We start from the raw sequence: 17411 nt of genomic DNA, 5'->3' as shown, positions 1-17411 counted from the left end.
TTGGGAAGAGAGTAGTGTTGAAGTATGATGAATAGAGTTCCAACACTAGGTCCTTGTTGTGTGAAAGAGCCATCAAAGAACATCTTCCATGTTTGTTTCACGAGATGCATTATAGACTCACTAGAGAACTCAATATTAAGAGGTTGATCATCATTCAATGGTGATTCATCCAACTAATCAGCAATGAATTTTCCTTTAACAAATTTTTGGTCAACATATTTGATGTTAAATTCACTGAGAATCATGACCCACTTGGCTAACCTTCTTGTTAATGTAGCTTTGTTTAACAAACATTTTAAAGGATCAATCTTTTCCACTATCTTGATAGATTGAGCCATTATGTAGTGTGTTAGATTTTGATAAGAAAATATAACTACCAATAAGAATTTTGACTGATAGTATACTTGATTTCGTGTGAGACCAAAGTTTTTCTGATATAATATATGGCTCACTCCTTATTGTCATCCTCTTGTGCTAACAATGCCCCCAATGATGTGGTAGTTGTTGAGATGTACAAAATTAATGGTCTTCCCTGAATAGGATGTTGATTTAGGAAGTTATTAAGGGGGGGGGGGGGGGGGGGGGGGGGTGGTGTAATTAGTAGTCATCAACTTAAATAGTAAATCACAACTCAAAATTTCTATTTTATCGATAGTAATTTTAGTTTCCTTATAACAACAATATCAGTTAACTAAACATTAAACATTCTTTCAACAAAGTGAAACATTCATACAAATTAAACACTTATGTTTATCTCATGAAAACCCAATTAGGGTAAAACTTACAGTGTAATATCAATGTCCACAAATAGTTGTACTCTTCTAGAATGCACTCTATTATGAGCTTTCTTGATTATAGATTACAAATACATTATTAGGTGTCACCCTATAAAGTGATTTACCTAAGATCCGTTAAAATGTTTACTTTGTTAGGAGTAACATGACTAGAGGATCTAGATACTCTATTCTAAGAATGCCACCCTATTAAAAGATTTATAATAGACCTATTAGGGTCACCCAATAAGGGATTTTATTGTTACAATTATTACAAACCAACAACTAACAATAATCTATAGTTTGCACTAACTTTTCTAGTTTAGATCCATTATAATTATATAACACAATAATACATCATTAAAATCCTCTTTCTTTCTCCTATATGTAGTAACAATAGGATCACAAACCCTAAACCTATATAAAATGATCAAGACTTCACCATCAAACTTGTTCTTGCAAATTTTGTCATCTCCATAAGCTATTTTTGATCTTGTAGAAACTTCTTGATCAATCATTCGTGCCCTTATTGTCTCAATTTTAGTGTGATTACCATGATCCTTGAGTTATGAATTGAGTCATCCCACCTTTCTCCTTATAATCAACATTTGTCCTTTATTTTCTTGATGCTCACCTATAAGCCTCCACCGCTTTCGATAAGTCATCCTTTATTTTGATAAGTCCTTGTCTTCTTTATAGTCTTTCTAATAGGTGTTGATTGCTACAATTTGTTGCCAAAAAACCATTTTTTCTCCACTTCTTTACTTAACCCTAGATTGTATTATTCTCTATTAGTATTCTCTTAAATATCTGCTTATCTATCTTCTAATAAACATTCAAACCATTCAACCATCTCTCACTATCTATTTTGATTGTTACCCAATAAGATCCTTATCAACATAACTGTGTGCCCTTCTCAACATCTCTGTAATTGCTTCAGATATGGTAACAAGTCAATAAATATGTCAAGTAATTTGACATCAATGAAAAATAATATAATTGTTTATCAACCATGTGCTAATCATCAACAACTTGACTTCTTCAACAACTTTATCAACTAAATCAATTATGCCAACAATCACCTCTTTTGGCATTGATGGAAAATATTAAGTGATGAGACATATATTAGTCCTCCATTCATCACACTCTCCATCCTTCATTCTATCACAAATATTCTTGTTGTTGTTGTTGTTGTTGACTTCTCTCTTTTTACTAACTTCTCTCCACATCTTTTTTTCCTCTAATTTCTCCCCCTTTGACAATAGTGCCACAGGTGATCAACCTTTACTACTATGTCCTCTAATTTATGTACTTATGCTACTAGGAGTATTCTAAGCATTGGTGAGCATGTGACATAATTGACATGTTGCATTAATGAGTGTGTTTGCCATTGATGACAACATAATATAGTCTCTATGAAGATTGGTAGAGTAGCAGACATAGATCGTGATCGTACAAACAACATTTTGATGTTTAGGTGACACATAGTTAATGCCATGTTCCACACTATATCTTGATGCTAAGGTTAAGTGTGCACAACATAAGTTGAATAAATACAGAAGATATACGTAATTCATAGAGAGTAGTTCAAATATAGAGTACTTGATAAGTAGTTTTTGATATTTGTATTGTATCTCCTAATAGAGATAGAACTAGGGTACATGAAGTTATACAATGACATATGACAACCTGTTGATGACATCAACAAGTGCACAAGTCCTAGAGTCTCACGTGTAAGAAATTGTATAAATTGTGAGCTGACAATATTATGTAATTACAAAATAATTAATTATCTTAATGTGGTCCTATTATAATTAATTGGGAAAGCCTCAAGGCTGAATCAAGGAATTGTTTTGAGGACTTGGTATAAAGGAAAGTATTTTCCTTGGTTGTAAAATGGGAGTGTGATGCAAAGTGATCAAGTACGTGCAAACAAGAGCAGAGTGTTTGGAAAATCTGAGTAAGCAATCCAAGGGATTATTGGATGTGAAGTTGGTGATATGGTATTAAGATAAGATGAAGCAGTAGTCTAATTGACAAGACAAAGGAAGAGGAAACAAAATACAGTTCAATTCTATAATTTTGCAAGGAATAATACAAAGATCATTTGGACAGTGGGTTCATTGGTCTTGCTTCTGAAGCTGTTTGGACAGTGGGTCCATCTACCTTCTACAAATCCTAACAGGGTTGGAATCTCCTAACATGGATTCAAAGTCTCTTAATAGGGACATATGTACTAAATATTTTCATTGATTCCTAATAGAGTCCATCCTCTAACAAGGAATATTTATATTAGTGCATCTTCTTGTGGGTACCATCCCCACTGAGGTTTTACCTCTGATGAAGGGTTTCCCTAGTTAACATATCTAGTTCTATTACATATGAATATCTTGTTATGGTTGGTGATTACATTGCTCATATGGTAAAGGTTTAATAAGGTTGATATTTTTTTGATAGTTGGATAATTGATTCACTCCTCCCCACCTCTTGGTTATATTGGTGGACTATAAATTCTAACAATTGGTATTAGAGCATTAGGTCCTTAAAGATAAAACTTAACAAATTTGGGAGATCAATGATGAGTCACTTAAGAATAGAAAGTCCTAAGTTAGATGGAGAAAATTTTGACACCCAGAAGATGGAACTTCTTGGTGAGTTATTAGAATTGTGTAAAGAACAAAGCATCAAGTTTCCCGATCTAGAATCTTTTTGTTGCATAAAAAAGAACATGGGCACAAGTAAAGATAAAGTTAGATATGAAGAAGACAAGAAGATAAAATAAGGTATTGATCTTCTTATGAAAAGAGAGCTAGAAGGTATGGAATTTTTGTTTGTTGGACATGTAAAGAATTTGGCCATTTTTCATCTAGATGTCCTAAGAGAGTAAGAAAAACTAGAAAGAATTTGCTGTCTGATGAAGATGAATAATTTAAAGAAAGTATGAAAAGATTATTGAATGACTATGATAATAAAGAAAATGAGCTTGAATTGCTTGAAAAAGATGAAGTAATAGAAGAGATAGCTTTGGTGACTATTGTTGATCTGAAGGCTAACCATAAGAATGTAAAAGTATTCTTTAAGACTAATAATGACTTGCAGAATGATGTGCAAATTATTGAGAAAAAAGGAAAACAAAGATCGAAACCAAGAGATAAGATAAGCGTTGAGTTAGCAACTCCTACCTCTAACATAAGCCTTGTTGGAGTTCTTTCTAGTATGGAACATATCAAGTGGGTTTAAACCTAATACCAGGAAACAATAAGACAAGGACAAGCTTAAGGATCAACTAAATCCTATATTCAACAAGGCTAAATATTAGTTCTGGGCCAACATTAACAGAGTCACCAGGACTCACTTCACTTTAGGCTCTATAGGGCCAAGGTGGGCAAACCTTAGGGATTGATCTTATTAACTTGCTACTCTTCTCTACAAGACTATCCCCTATAGTAGAAATGGTCAATGTTCTTCTATGGTTTGCTGATAAAATTCTTGATTATAGTAGCTAATTATAACCAAAGGGAAAGTAGATGCAAATAAGTAATGACCAACACTTCTAGTTCTTCAATACATAAAAAGGTAAATTAATATCCGATTAAAGATTTGGATCTAAGCATAACCCAGGTATGCAACAACAAAAAACATGCAATCTCTAAGTTGATCAGTCCCTTATCTATTGGGCATCAACTAAACCTTAATATACACATGGATACCTGAAGTATACTCATATATCCAGACATCTGATCTATCTATTTGGCTTGCAAGTAAACATCAATCTTCAAATGAAGTTTGTACTTATCATATCCTCCTATGATCCTTGCAATTTTGTCAATGGCATATCAAGAAAATTACTCAGGCCCTTGACCCAACAACAAGGCACACAACAACATACAACTTCAACACAAGATGTAAATGGACAATATGTACTTTGGGCATATATCACAAAAAACTACAAAACTCATAGAAAAGGAGATAAACTTCAGAATGAAATTTCCAACAAAACTCTATATTCATTCCTTGAAATCAATACATCATATGTATGTCAAAACTTAGAAAATACAAAATGAATGACTATATTAGCTAATGCTAAGAAGAAAACTACACTGCTGCTATTCACAACAAAGGAAATACTGAGAATGGTATCACAACAGTCAAGAAATTCTCCAACCCTAGAACCCTTTACAAAGAGAAAAGAAGAAGAAGATATATACAAGAAGAAGTTTTGGAACTACCATTTGATTCTGGGACGTGTCATGCTAAAATTGTCTTCATCCTGATGTTAAATCTTTTTCATCTATTGACAATCAAAACCATAAATGTTGTTGCAGAAAATATTTGATATATCCCCTTAAAATAATCAAGAAAATATCCTCTAAAGAAATATCAGATACACATCATAATATGTGCTAGAGCTTCAAATCTGATCTTGATTTGTCATGTTTTGCTTGTATCGTGAAACTCAATTGTACTATCGGCAAAACTTGTCACTTGCAACTGCTTGCTTTAAAACATTCAATTCATCTTTAAAGTGGTTAGTGAAACCTAATTTGATGCAAATCTGAACATATCTGATCTCATTCCCCTCTAAAACAACAAAACTGCATTTATCACTAAGGAGCCCACGGAATAATAAAACCTCTTGTAGCTACTTCCACTGAAGATGTGTAAAAATGACTGCAAAAATGGATAGTATATCTCTTGCCGATTCCAATGGTATATTACATTGTACATTTTGGATGAAAAAAGTGCCTTTGAGGTCGATTTGAAATTCCAGGCTTCAGGCCATGAACAGAGTAATTAAAATTGAAAAATAAAAAAATACTATATAGTTAAAACTATATAAAATCTTCAATTAAATTTTTTTAGAGATGTGCGTTCAAATCATTTTGAAATTTCAGAAACTCCTTTTATTTCTCACTTTTGCCATTTGTCAAATTTCCATTAGACATCCTACCTAGTAGGCCCACCTTTCTATACATAATATTTGAAATTGGAAATCTACACATTTAACCTATCGTAACATCTTAATACTAATATTTAACTTATACGACCATGTGATCCCATCTCCAGTCACAACATCTTAAAGCTTAGACTTCACTCCTACGATCTCCCAGTGGTCGTAACTTCATAACACATCAAAATTTATTTGGCGACGATATGCCAATCGTAGTATTAGAAGACCTTACCACATCAAAATTTATCTGGTGACCATATGCCAATCGTAGTATTAGAGGACCTTACCAGATCAAAATTTATCTGGCGACCATATGCCAATTGTAGTATCAGATGACCTTACCTCGGCATAATTTCGAAGCTCCCAAATTTACCTCTCGTGATCTCCCAACAAAGGCAAATTTCATAATATCTTATCTTTCCAACAATAATGCCTCGATCTCACGACATCCTCCACATCAAAATTTATTTAGTGACCATATGCCAATCATAGTATCAAAGGTGATCATATGCCAATCGTAGTATTAGAGGTGATCATATGCCAATTGTAGTATCAACAGACCTTACCTGGACCTTACCTCGGCATAATTTATGCCAATCGTAGTATCAGGGGTGAATCATAGTATTAGAGGTGATCATATGCCAATCGTTAGTGATCTCCCGACAAAGACAAATTTCATAATATCTCATCTCTCCAACAACAGCTCCCCTCCATCTGTCATAGGTCAAAATTTTGTTAACTACAATGCCCACATATGCCAATCGTAGTATTAGAGGACCTTCCCTGGACCTTACCTCGGCATAATTTATGCCAATTGTAGTATCAGAGGTGTCTATCATAGTTCAAAATTTTCTTAACTACAATGTCCATTGAACTGCCACACAAGGGTTTCAATTTTGCATCATAAATCACATAGCTACAGTTGCTTACCTTTTAAACTGCAACATATAAATTTACCATAATGAATTTCCTCCCCTTCTGATGGGGACACAACCCAAACCACAGAATGGACACAATAGAAAGGGGGAATTATATTAACCGAGAAAATAAGCTAGTGCAAACAGTGCAGAGAAAATAAACTCAAAACATGCCCTACGGGCTTACAATAGCATAAATCTGGAGAATATTTCTCCTTTTAGCACCTCCTCTCAAGCTCCAATCCGAACTGCCTTTTACAATGCCAAAAATCTCCTTAAATAGACCCCGGAGGGTTAAGGACTAGGAGTACATTCTAGAAAGTGCTAGTAGGCATCCACCGACAAAATAGAAGGTTCCAGAAGCCGCGTTAGAAGTCGGTGCAAATCTAGAAGAATCCAGAAACGGTAGCCGAACTTTCGGGAGGCATAACTTTTGAACCGTAGCTCCGATTGACGAACCGTTTACATTTTCAAAAAGCTCTCGAAGCGCTCTATAGCCCTATGGACCAGCTTTGCTCGTCCCCCATTTTTCGACCCTTTTCGAGGTCATTTAATGCCCCAAACCTGACTTTGAAGCATTCTTAGGAGGTCTCCAAAACCCGAAAAACTGCAATAACTTTCAAACGGTGGGGCCTTTTGACCTGATTCTTTTTCTGGAATGCTCTAAATCTCAATTACATTCATCTGGCCAAGTCACACCTTCTAGGTCACCAAAATGATGGCCAAATTGCATGCTCCTATTTTTTCGGGATTTTCAAATGCACTGATAGTTGAACTATGAGAGTTGGAACCTTTATTTGAGCCAAATGGGTATCCAAAAATGTAAAGACATGAAACATAAACTAAGTCTAAGTACATTTTTTGGGTGACACAAGATTGCCCTTATACCTCTGGATGCTCCTGTATCAGACACCCAGGGTAGATTGAAAAGTGACCCTGTCACTTTATGGATGGTAGAGGAAATCCCAAATGGGAAACCTCAGCTGCTGAAATCCAAGTTGAGTCCTCGATCGGCCGTCCTTTCCATTTGACCAAATACTCTTCATACTGCCTGTTTCTGGTACTCCTACCCACACGATGATCTAGAATGTCTTCTATCTCCTCCTTCTTAGAAGCTGGAATTGGACATGGCTCTAAAACTAGCTCCTCATTTGCACCATCATCATGATACTCTGTTAAATCTGCAATGTTGAAAATGGGAGAAATGTGAATACCATCTGGCAGCTCCACCTCATATGCATTTCCTGAGTTGTGTTTCTTCAAAATTTTGCAGGGGCCAAATTTCTTCATTTTCAGCTTGTTGTAAGTACCAACTGGAAATCTTTCTTTTCGTAAGTGCACCATGACTAGATCCCCTACTTGGAATTCCTTATGTCTTCTCCTTGCATCAGCCCTAACTTTATACTCTTGATTCATCTTGATAATGTGTGCTTGAACCTCCTCATGTAGACGCTTGATGTGTTCAGCAAATTCCTCAGCTTCAGCACTTGTTCTCTCCCCTTGTTCTATCTTCCTCAATTCTGGTGCAGTCCTTGGGCTATTTCCATATACAATTTGAAATGGTGATTTTCCAGTACTTCTATTTACAGAGTTATTATAAGCAAACTCTGCCTATGGTAGAATCAAATCCCATCCCTTGGGCTTATCTCCAACTAAACATCTCAGCAAATTGCCCAGACTTCTATTTACCACTTCTGTTTGGCCATCAGTCTGTGGGTGATGCGTGGAACTGAATTTCAAGTCTGTTCTCAACTTTTTCCACAATGTCCTCCAGAAATACCCCACAAATTTAGTATCTCGGTCAGAAACTATACTCCTTGGAAGACCATGTAGTCTTACCAACTCTTTGAAAAACAAGTCTGCAATATGGACAACATCATGAGTTTTGTGGCATGGAATGAAATGTGCCATTTTGGAGAACCTATCAACCACCACGAATACTGAGTCATTACCCCTTTGTGTCCTTGGCAATCCAAGAACAAAATCCATACTTATGTCCTCCCATGGCCTTGATGGAATAGGCAATGGCTGATATAGGCCAGTATTGTGACTAAACCCCTTGACAACTTGACAAACCTGGCAACTCTGTACAAACTTCTTCACATCCTGTGTAATTTGAGGCCAAAAATAATGTTCTCTAAGAATGGCAATGGTCTTATCCCGACCAAAATGTCTTGCCATCCCTCCACTGTGTTTCTCCTTAATCAGATTTTCCCTCATGGAACTCCTTGGAATCCACAATTGACTACCTTTGAACAACATGCCATCCTGAATCAAATAGTCTAACCACTTGGTTCTATCTACAGCAACAGGTTCTTTACAAGCTTTCCATGCTTCAGCAAAATCAGGATCCTCAGGGTACAAATTCTTGAGTTCATCAAACCCAACTACTTCAACCTGCATTGTTGTAAGCAACAGCTGTCTCCTACTTAATGCATCTGCAATCCTGTTAGATTTTCCACTTCTATGCTTTAACACAAATGTATAACTCTGCAAGAATTCTACCCACTTCATATGCCTCTGATTCAACTTACCTTGGCTATTTAGGTACTGTAATGCCTAATGATCAGTATACAAAACAAATTCCTTTGGCAATAAATAATGCCTCCATTTCTTTAAGGCCTGAACTATCGCATAGAACTCTTGATCATAAACAGAATACTTCTTCTTTGCATCATTCAATTTTTCACTAAAATATGCAATAGGCTTACCTTCTTGGCTTAATACAGCCCCAATAGCGCTACCACTAGCATCACAATCCACCTGGAATACTTTTCTAAAATCTGGAAGTGCCAACACAGGCTGTTCAGTCACCTTCTTCTTCAGCAATTCAAAACTTCTTGCAGCTGCTGCAGTCCATTTGAACTCTTTTCTATCCCCTCTTATTGTATCAGTTAGGGGTGCACATATGCCACTGAAATTCTTAATAAACTTCCTATAAAAACTAACCAGACCATGAAATGATCTTACCTCGGTAGCAGACCTTGGAGTAGGCCATTCCAAGATGGCTTTTACCTTCTCTGGATCCATTTTGAGACCTTCAGGTGATATAACAAATCCCAAATAGACTAACTCCGTTTTTGCAAAGACACACTTCTTTAAATTAATTAACAGTTTCTCTTCCCTTAGCCTTTCAAGGACACTACGAATATGCAGTAAGTGTTCTTCCAAAGTCTTGCTGAAAATTAAAATATCATCCAAATAGACAATAACAAATTTTCCCAAGAACTTTTTAAGTACCTCGTTTATGAGTCGCATGAAGGTGCTTGGGGCATTCGTTAATCCAAAGGGCATGACTAACCACTCATAAAGACCTTCCTTGGTCTTGAAGGCTGTTTTCCACTCATCTCCTTCTCGAATCCGTATCTGATGATAGCCACTCTTCAGATCTATCTTTGTGAAGTACTGAGCTCCACTCAAGCAGTCCATAAGATCATCCATCCTTGGTAAAGGAAACCGGTACTTGATGGTTATCCTATTTATAGCTCGAGAATATGTACACATCCTCCACTCTCCATCCTTCTTTGGTGCAAGTACTGCAGGTACTGCACATGGACTCAGGCTCTCTCGAATCAAGCCCTTCCTCAACAGCTCCTGAACCTGTCTATTTAGCTCCTCTGTTTCAGTAGGAGTCATCCTGTGAGCAGCCTTGTTAGGCAAACTAGCTCCTGGAATCAGATCTATCTGATGACTGATTTGCCTTACTGGTGGCAATCCATCTGGAACATTATCAGAGATAATATCTCCAAATTCCCCTAGTAAATCTGAAACTTCAAATGGTATTTCACTACTACCTTCTTTATCTTTCCTAGGAATCAAAGCATAGCACATACGCTGATGTTTCATGCCATCTAAAAACTTCCTTCCATCAACAAGACAAATCCTAGCACTGCTACATACCTTTTCACCTTCCTTTTTCATGGGCTTCAATTTGTGGCGAACTCCATCCTTTGTCAGAGAGTATGTGTTTGCATGTCCATCATGTATTGCATGTCTATCAAACTGCCATGGTCTATCCAATAATAGATGGCAAACATCCATCGAAATAACATCACAGAGAACTTCATCATGGTAACTCCCAATTTTGACTTTTACTAAACATTGTTCACTTACCAGGACCTTATGATCATCTTTTACCCAAGAAATCCGATAGGGCTGGGGATGTTTCTCCCTCTTGAGCTTCAACTTAGAGACCATCTCTTTTGATACCAAGTTATTAGTGCTACCACCATCAATGATCACATCACAACATTTATCCTGACACTTGCATCTGGTACGGAACAAACTCCTCCGTTGTCCTGGTTCATTCTCACCACTTAGTAGGACTCTTTCATTTACCAAGGTCTCTCCTCTTTCTGCATCCTCTGAATGTGATGATTGTGCATCCTCATCCACATGAGCAACCTTAGCTTGGCCCTCAGCTCTCCTATCTGTCCTTCCTTGTCGTTGAGGGCATTCAAAGGCACGATGACCTTCTTCATTGCAATGGAAACAGGTACCACGGAAGCCTCCTCTTCCTTGTCCACGTCCTCTACCTCTTCCTCTTTGATTTCCAAAGTCTTGATCACGGGAGCGGTTGAAACCCTCATTCTTCTGGTTCCTGCTAGTACCCTCATCTTCATTTTTCTTTTGAGTTTCATTGCGGCCTCCAGATGATCTACCGCTTCCCCTTCCTCCTTGACCGCGCCCTCTTTGTCTTCCTTCAAAGCTTTTACTCAGCTTCTCTTCAACTCGCAGGGCAAACTGGTATGCTTCTTCAATGCTGGTCATTCTTACCAGACTTAATTCCTCCTGGATGCTAGGTCGTAACCCACTGATATAACGAGCAACCTTCTCCTTATTTGCTTCTGCATGCCCCGCTCTAATCAGGAGTCGGTAAAACTCCTCTGTATATTCTTGGACTGATCTTCCTGCTTGCTTTAACCCATGCATCTTCTTAAACAGATCAAGCTCGTAGTCCACAGGAATGAACTGCTTCTTCAATTTGTCCACCCTGCGATCCCATCTTGTGATCTTCTCCTTTCCTCTTCTAAATCTTTCCAGTTGAACCTCTTGCCACCAGATTTTGGCATGGCCTTTCAGTTTGGCTTTTGCAAACTTAACCCTATCTGGGTCCCTTATATCCTCATACTCAAAGTATTCTTCCAGTTCATTGATCCAATCGATCAACTCATCTGGTTTCAAATTTTTCGAAAATATACCCACTTCAATTGTAGGTCTTTTCCCAAACCTAGTAATGGCCCTAAAAAGCCTTTCCTCTACAGGATTCAGAACTTCCCCGTCAACTTCCATTACTTCCTCTTCATTGTCATCCTCACTATTGTCATCTGCGGCAATATTTGCTCCTCTACGAAGCTCCTCTTGCAATGCTTGTACCTGTCTCTGGAGGGCTCTAACCTCCTCAGGATCAATAGCTCTGGCCCTTCCACCACGCTCTCTTCGTGGAGACATCTTCTAACTCAAACCCACAACCACACAGTCCTGGTGCAAACTGCCTCACAGTCGGCCCTTTGTCTACACACTCAGGAAAACCTGCTCTGATGCCACTTGATGGGGACACAACCCAAACCACATAATGGACACAATAGAAAGGGGGAATTATATTAACCGAGAAAATAAGCTAGTGCAAACAGTGTAGAGAAAATAAACTCAAAACATGCCCTACGGGCTTACAATAGCATAAATCTGGAGAATATTTCTCCTTTTAGCACCTCCTCTCAAGCTCCAATCCGAACTGCCTTTTACAATGCCAAAAATCTCCTTAAATAGACCCCGGAGGGTTAAGGACTAGGAGTACATTCTAGAAAGTGCTAGTAGGCATCCACCGACAAAATAGAAGGTTCCAGAAGCCGCGTTAGAAGTCGGTGCAAATCTAGAAGAATCCAGAAACGGTAGCCGAACTTTCGGGAGGCATAACTTTTGAACCGTAGCTCCGATTGACGAACTGCTTACATTTTCGGAAAGCTCTCGAAGCGCTCTATAGCCCGATGGACAGCTTTGCTCGTCCCCCATTTTTCGACCCTTTTCGAGGTCATTTAATACCCCAAACCTGACTTTGAAGCATTCTTAGGAGGTCTCCAAAATCCGAAAAACTGCAATAACTTTCAAACCGTGGGGCCTTTTGACTTGATTCTTTTTTTGGAATGCTCTAAATCTCAATTACATTCATCTGGCCAAGTCACACCTTCTAGGTCACCAAAATGATGGCCAAATTGCATGCTCCTATTTTTTCGGAATTTTCAAATGCACTGATAGTTGAACTATGAGAGTTGGAATCTTTATTCGAGCCAAATGGGTATCCAAAAATGTAAAGACATGAAACAGAAACTAAGTCTAAGTACATTTTTTGGGTGACACAGGATTGCCCTTATAGCTCTGGATGCTCCTGCATCACCTTCAATGTGGGACAAAAGACTTCCGATGAAACTAAGAGTTATCTTGATGATAGACAAAGATCACCTCCTGAACAGGGGATTCGGCGTGATTTGGCATTTAAAGGATGACTTGGAGCTTCTCTCCAAAGTATTGACTGCCCCCCCACAATGAATCATACACCAAGTGCAAATTTTTTTAATGATTGTGTTGTTCCAGCTCCTCTCGTGGATTGCCTTGCTTTTGCCCTTACCATGGAGTTCATTCCTCCTTTCACTTTCCAAGGCCATGGAGGGTTTTGTTTTCAAATAGTTCCTCTCTTTTGCGTGGGCGAATCCCCTTACATGCTATGGAGTGCAGCTCCTGCCAAAACTATGGAAATTGTTCCCTTCCACATGTCGTGAGATGCCCCTGCTCTTCAATGTTGGAGTTATTCCACTTCAGAAAATTCCTGCGGCTACCTTCAAATGCCATCTTCATCCAACATCGTGGGAGTTTTTTCTGCCATTGGCTTCAAACATCTCCGCTCATCTCCCCTGCAACTGCGAATTCTCTTCATGCGGTTCACAATACCTTATGCCGCCTTTTATCTTTGTCATGGGGTGCTGTTCCCCTGCCGTGGACTGCACTTCTTCCTGGCGAGTCCTATTTCCCTTGCCGATGCAGATGCTCGTGCATCTTTTTAACATTGTGGGGCAGCTTTCCTTTTGTCGTGAATGCTCTCCCTTGTGCGTGGATGTCATAGGCTGTACCCTTTTTCAATGCCGTGAAGCTTTTTCCTTCAACGTATGGTGTTCTCCTCATTTGCAATTGTCGCCTTACAGCTCTTGCCTCTGCATAGATATCCCCATCTATATATATGCTTTGCTTGATAACTTATTTTCAATCAACAAAAACTCGTATGATCTCATGTTCTGCCTCTCGAAACATATTCTACAAAAGAGAAGTATTTCTGAATCTCTTGGAAATCTTTTGAAGGTTTAGGAGCTTGGTTTCCATCGTAAGAAATAATGTGCATCTCCAAAATTAGTGAAGCTCCATTCTAACAATGAAGCCCTTCTTTGCTTTTATTATGGTAATGTTTTTGCCAATTTCTCATATCAGAGCTTGTTTTAGCTTCCCAACCCATGTCTGTAGTGAAGATGCTGATAACACTCACCTGTTGAAAATAGAGACTTCGGTAGCAGCATAGAATGCGATGAAACAATGAAATTACACTCCTAATTTCCATTGTTGGTATTACTATATGATCCAGAATATCATGAAATGTTAAAGTCGGTAGCAACTCATCCCATATTTGCTCGCCTTGTGTGTAACACCATATACTCGATATTGAATGATGATGAGTGCATATCAAATATTAGATGTTTTGCTTTCATGTTTTGTTTGCGGACATTGTTTGGTGCTCCTTCTACTAGTGTTTTCCCTTTGTACTGTTTCTAATCCCTTAGACCCTCGTTAGTCTCTTATTGGACATTAATAAATTTATCTTATCTTATTTTATCTACATCCATTTGAAATAAAAAGATGATATATATACTATGCATTATAGTGATAAACAACATTATATTCCTTCTTTTGAAACATCTTTAAATTCCCTTGAGCTCTATCAGTCCTGGTGGATTTAGTTAGACCACAAAGTGGGTCCGACTGATTTTTTTTCACTTTCGAACAAATGACATTCCAAATTGATCCAATGAGCATCTGGCAATGATAAAAATTGAATTCAATCATTAAAAAATTATTAAAAATTGAGTTTATCATTTATTTGCAAACTGTGATTCGCTGATAGGAAGGCCTACAGGCTAGCTTTAAAAATTGTCATAAACACCTGACCGAGCCCTTAGATCTAACATATTGGTTCTTTGTCCAACATCCTTACACCCTATTCGATCTCGTCGTATGATGACAACTCAGTAAAAAAATATTGATATTCAAAGCTGCCCAGTTAAAACTGTCTACAAATAAACATGTTAAAAAACCATAAAATGCATTTGGTTTTAGTTTTTAAAACTGGGAAAGCAGATGTTTGAGGGTACAAAAATTGGGAAAATAGTTCATTTCCATGAGGGGAATATAGATGTGTGATTTGGGATAGTGACAAATAATGTGACATATTTGGCAAGCGCACGAAGTGGGGTACCCAAAAATGTAGGATTGGAAAAATCAGTAGAAAAATATTTTTTGCAAATGGAATGGCCCTGAGAAAGTGTGCAAATAGATTTTTCAAGGTTTACAAATTGGCACACTTGAAGTATTTTCAGAGTAGAATGTAGTGGTGCAAACCATTTGATCTCATCTATTACAGAATCAGAGTTATGACATTTCGAATAGGGGTACTAACCCATCTGCATTTAATGACATCGGAAGTTATAAATTGCATTCAGAATCACATTCGAAAATGGATCAAATGGATTTTTCACAACCTCAAATCTGAAACATAGCACGTGTGTGACCTCTAGAATGCAATTCAAAAGGAAATTTCTGAGTAGGTCAACCAGGTCAAAATTATAATTGGTCAAACAGGGCTTCCTGGATTTCTACGAAATATGCATCAACATGATAGAGGTAAGTAACCAACTTTGAGGGACTGAAAACCTAGTCAAAACATATCAAAATGACTCAAAAATCAAAACATCAGTCCACTAATATACATACTAAACAATCCCAAAGTAGCATGTCATGAAACATTACTGGGTACAATATATTCAAATGCAAACTAGATCTCTTGTCGCTATTTGACACAGACAAAAATGCAGATTTAAAAAATGGTCAAAACAAAACTTCGTAGAATGACTCAGAATGATAGTTTATTATTATAGGATGCATAGACATGCTGAATGCAAGGTGTTAGAAACATTAAACACCTCTTAGACCTTAAAATGATAACTGGGTACACAAGCAAGAAAATATGCATATAGGGCTCAAAGTGACTCAAAATTTTGGGATGGTACTCAAAACGGGAATGCAATTTTGAGTCCCATCAAACCTGATAAAGAATCATTCTCCAAAGTAGATAATTGGAAGCAAAGACAACAGAGTGATGACAAGAAATTGAGTAAATGAGAATTTATGTTTGATTTTTCAAGTTGAACCTAAGAGTGCAGATGAGGCATGCAAAGAGGATCATTGGATTCAAGAAATGAAGGAAGAACTAGATGAAATTGCGAAGAATGACACATAAGAATTGGTTCCTAGGCCTAAAGACAAGAATGCCATAGGAACTAAAAGGGTATTCAGAAACAAAATGAATGAACAAGGTGAAGTGGTAAGAAAGAAAGCTAGACTGGTATGCAAAGATTACTCACAGAAAGAAGGAATAGATTATGTGGAAACATATGCCCCTATAGCTAGAATGGAAGTGGTGAGAATGTTCTTGGCTTATGTATAAAATAAGAAGTTCAAAGTGTATTAGATGGATGTCAAATGAGTCTTTTTGAATGGTGAACTTGAAGAAGAAGTTTATATTAAGTAGCTTGAAGGATTTCCTTTGATAGAAGACAAGGATATGGAATGTAGATAGTAACTTGTACTTGAAATAAGTTGAGAATGGTTTGCTAATAATAATAATATTTGTTGATGACATAATCTTTGGAAGCAATAATGAAGCAAGTGATAAGTTTGCTAAAGAAATGAAGAATGAGTTTGAGATAAGCATGATTGGAGAAATGAAGTTTTTCCTAGGTTTTCAGATTGTGCAAAATAGTGATTGCTTTTTCATTTCAGAAGATAAGTATTTGAAAGGCTTGTTAAAAATATTTGGCTTGAAAAGTTGTGATCCTGTTGGAACACCAATGATATTTGGTCATAAGTTATCTAGCAAGGATGAGACACCTAGAGTTGAGAAGAAGAAGTATAGATCCATGATTGGAGGTTTACAATATCCGACTCACACCAGACTTGATATAGAAAATTCAATTGGGATTGTAGCTAGATTTCAAGTTGATCCTAAAGAGTAACATTATGCAACAGTAAAGAGGATATTCAAATATTTGAAGGGAACATCTGATTATGGGATATGGTATGATAGATCAAGTTATTTCACTTTACGTTCTTATACTGATGTAGATTGAGCAGGCAATATGGATGACATAAAAATAACCAATGGCAGATCATTCTTTCTTGGAGGAAGATTGGTTTCTTAGATAAGAAAGAAACATAATTATATTTCATAGAGCACTACTGAGGCAGAGTATGTAGCAGCAACAAATAATTGTAATCAGGTCATGTGGATGAAGCAAATGGTAAAGGACATTGGGATATAATTTTCAGAACCTATTATCATATATTGTCATAAGACAAGTACAATGAGTATGTATAAGAATCTTGTATTGCATTCTAAGACTAAGCATATATCTATTAAGTATCATGTTTTGAGAGAGAAGGTATTAGAGAAAG

Source organism: Cupressus sempervirens, chromosome 9, assembly GCF_028749045.1.
Source record: "Cupressus sempervirens isolate cs-2001-9-10 chromosome 9, ASM2874904v1, whole genome shotgun sequence".
Lineage (NCBI taxonomy): Eukaryota > Viridiplantae > Streptophyta > Pinopsida > Cupressales > Cupressaceae > Cupressus > Cupressus sempervirens.
Note: the sequence above shows the minus strand (reverse complement) of the source record.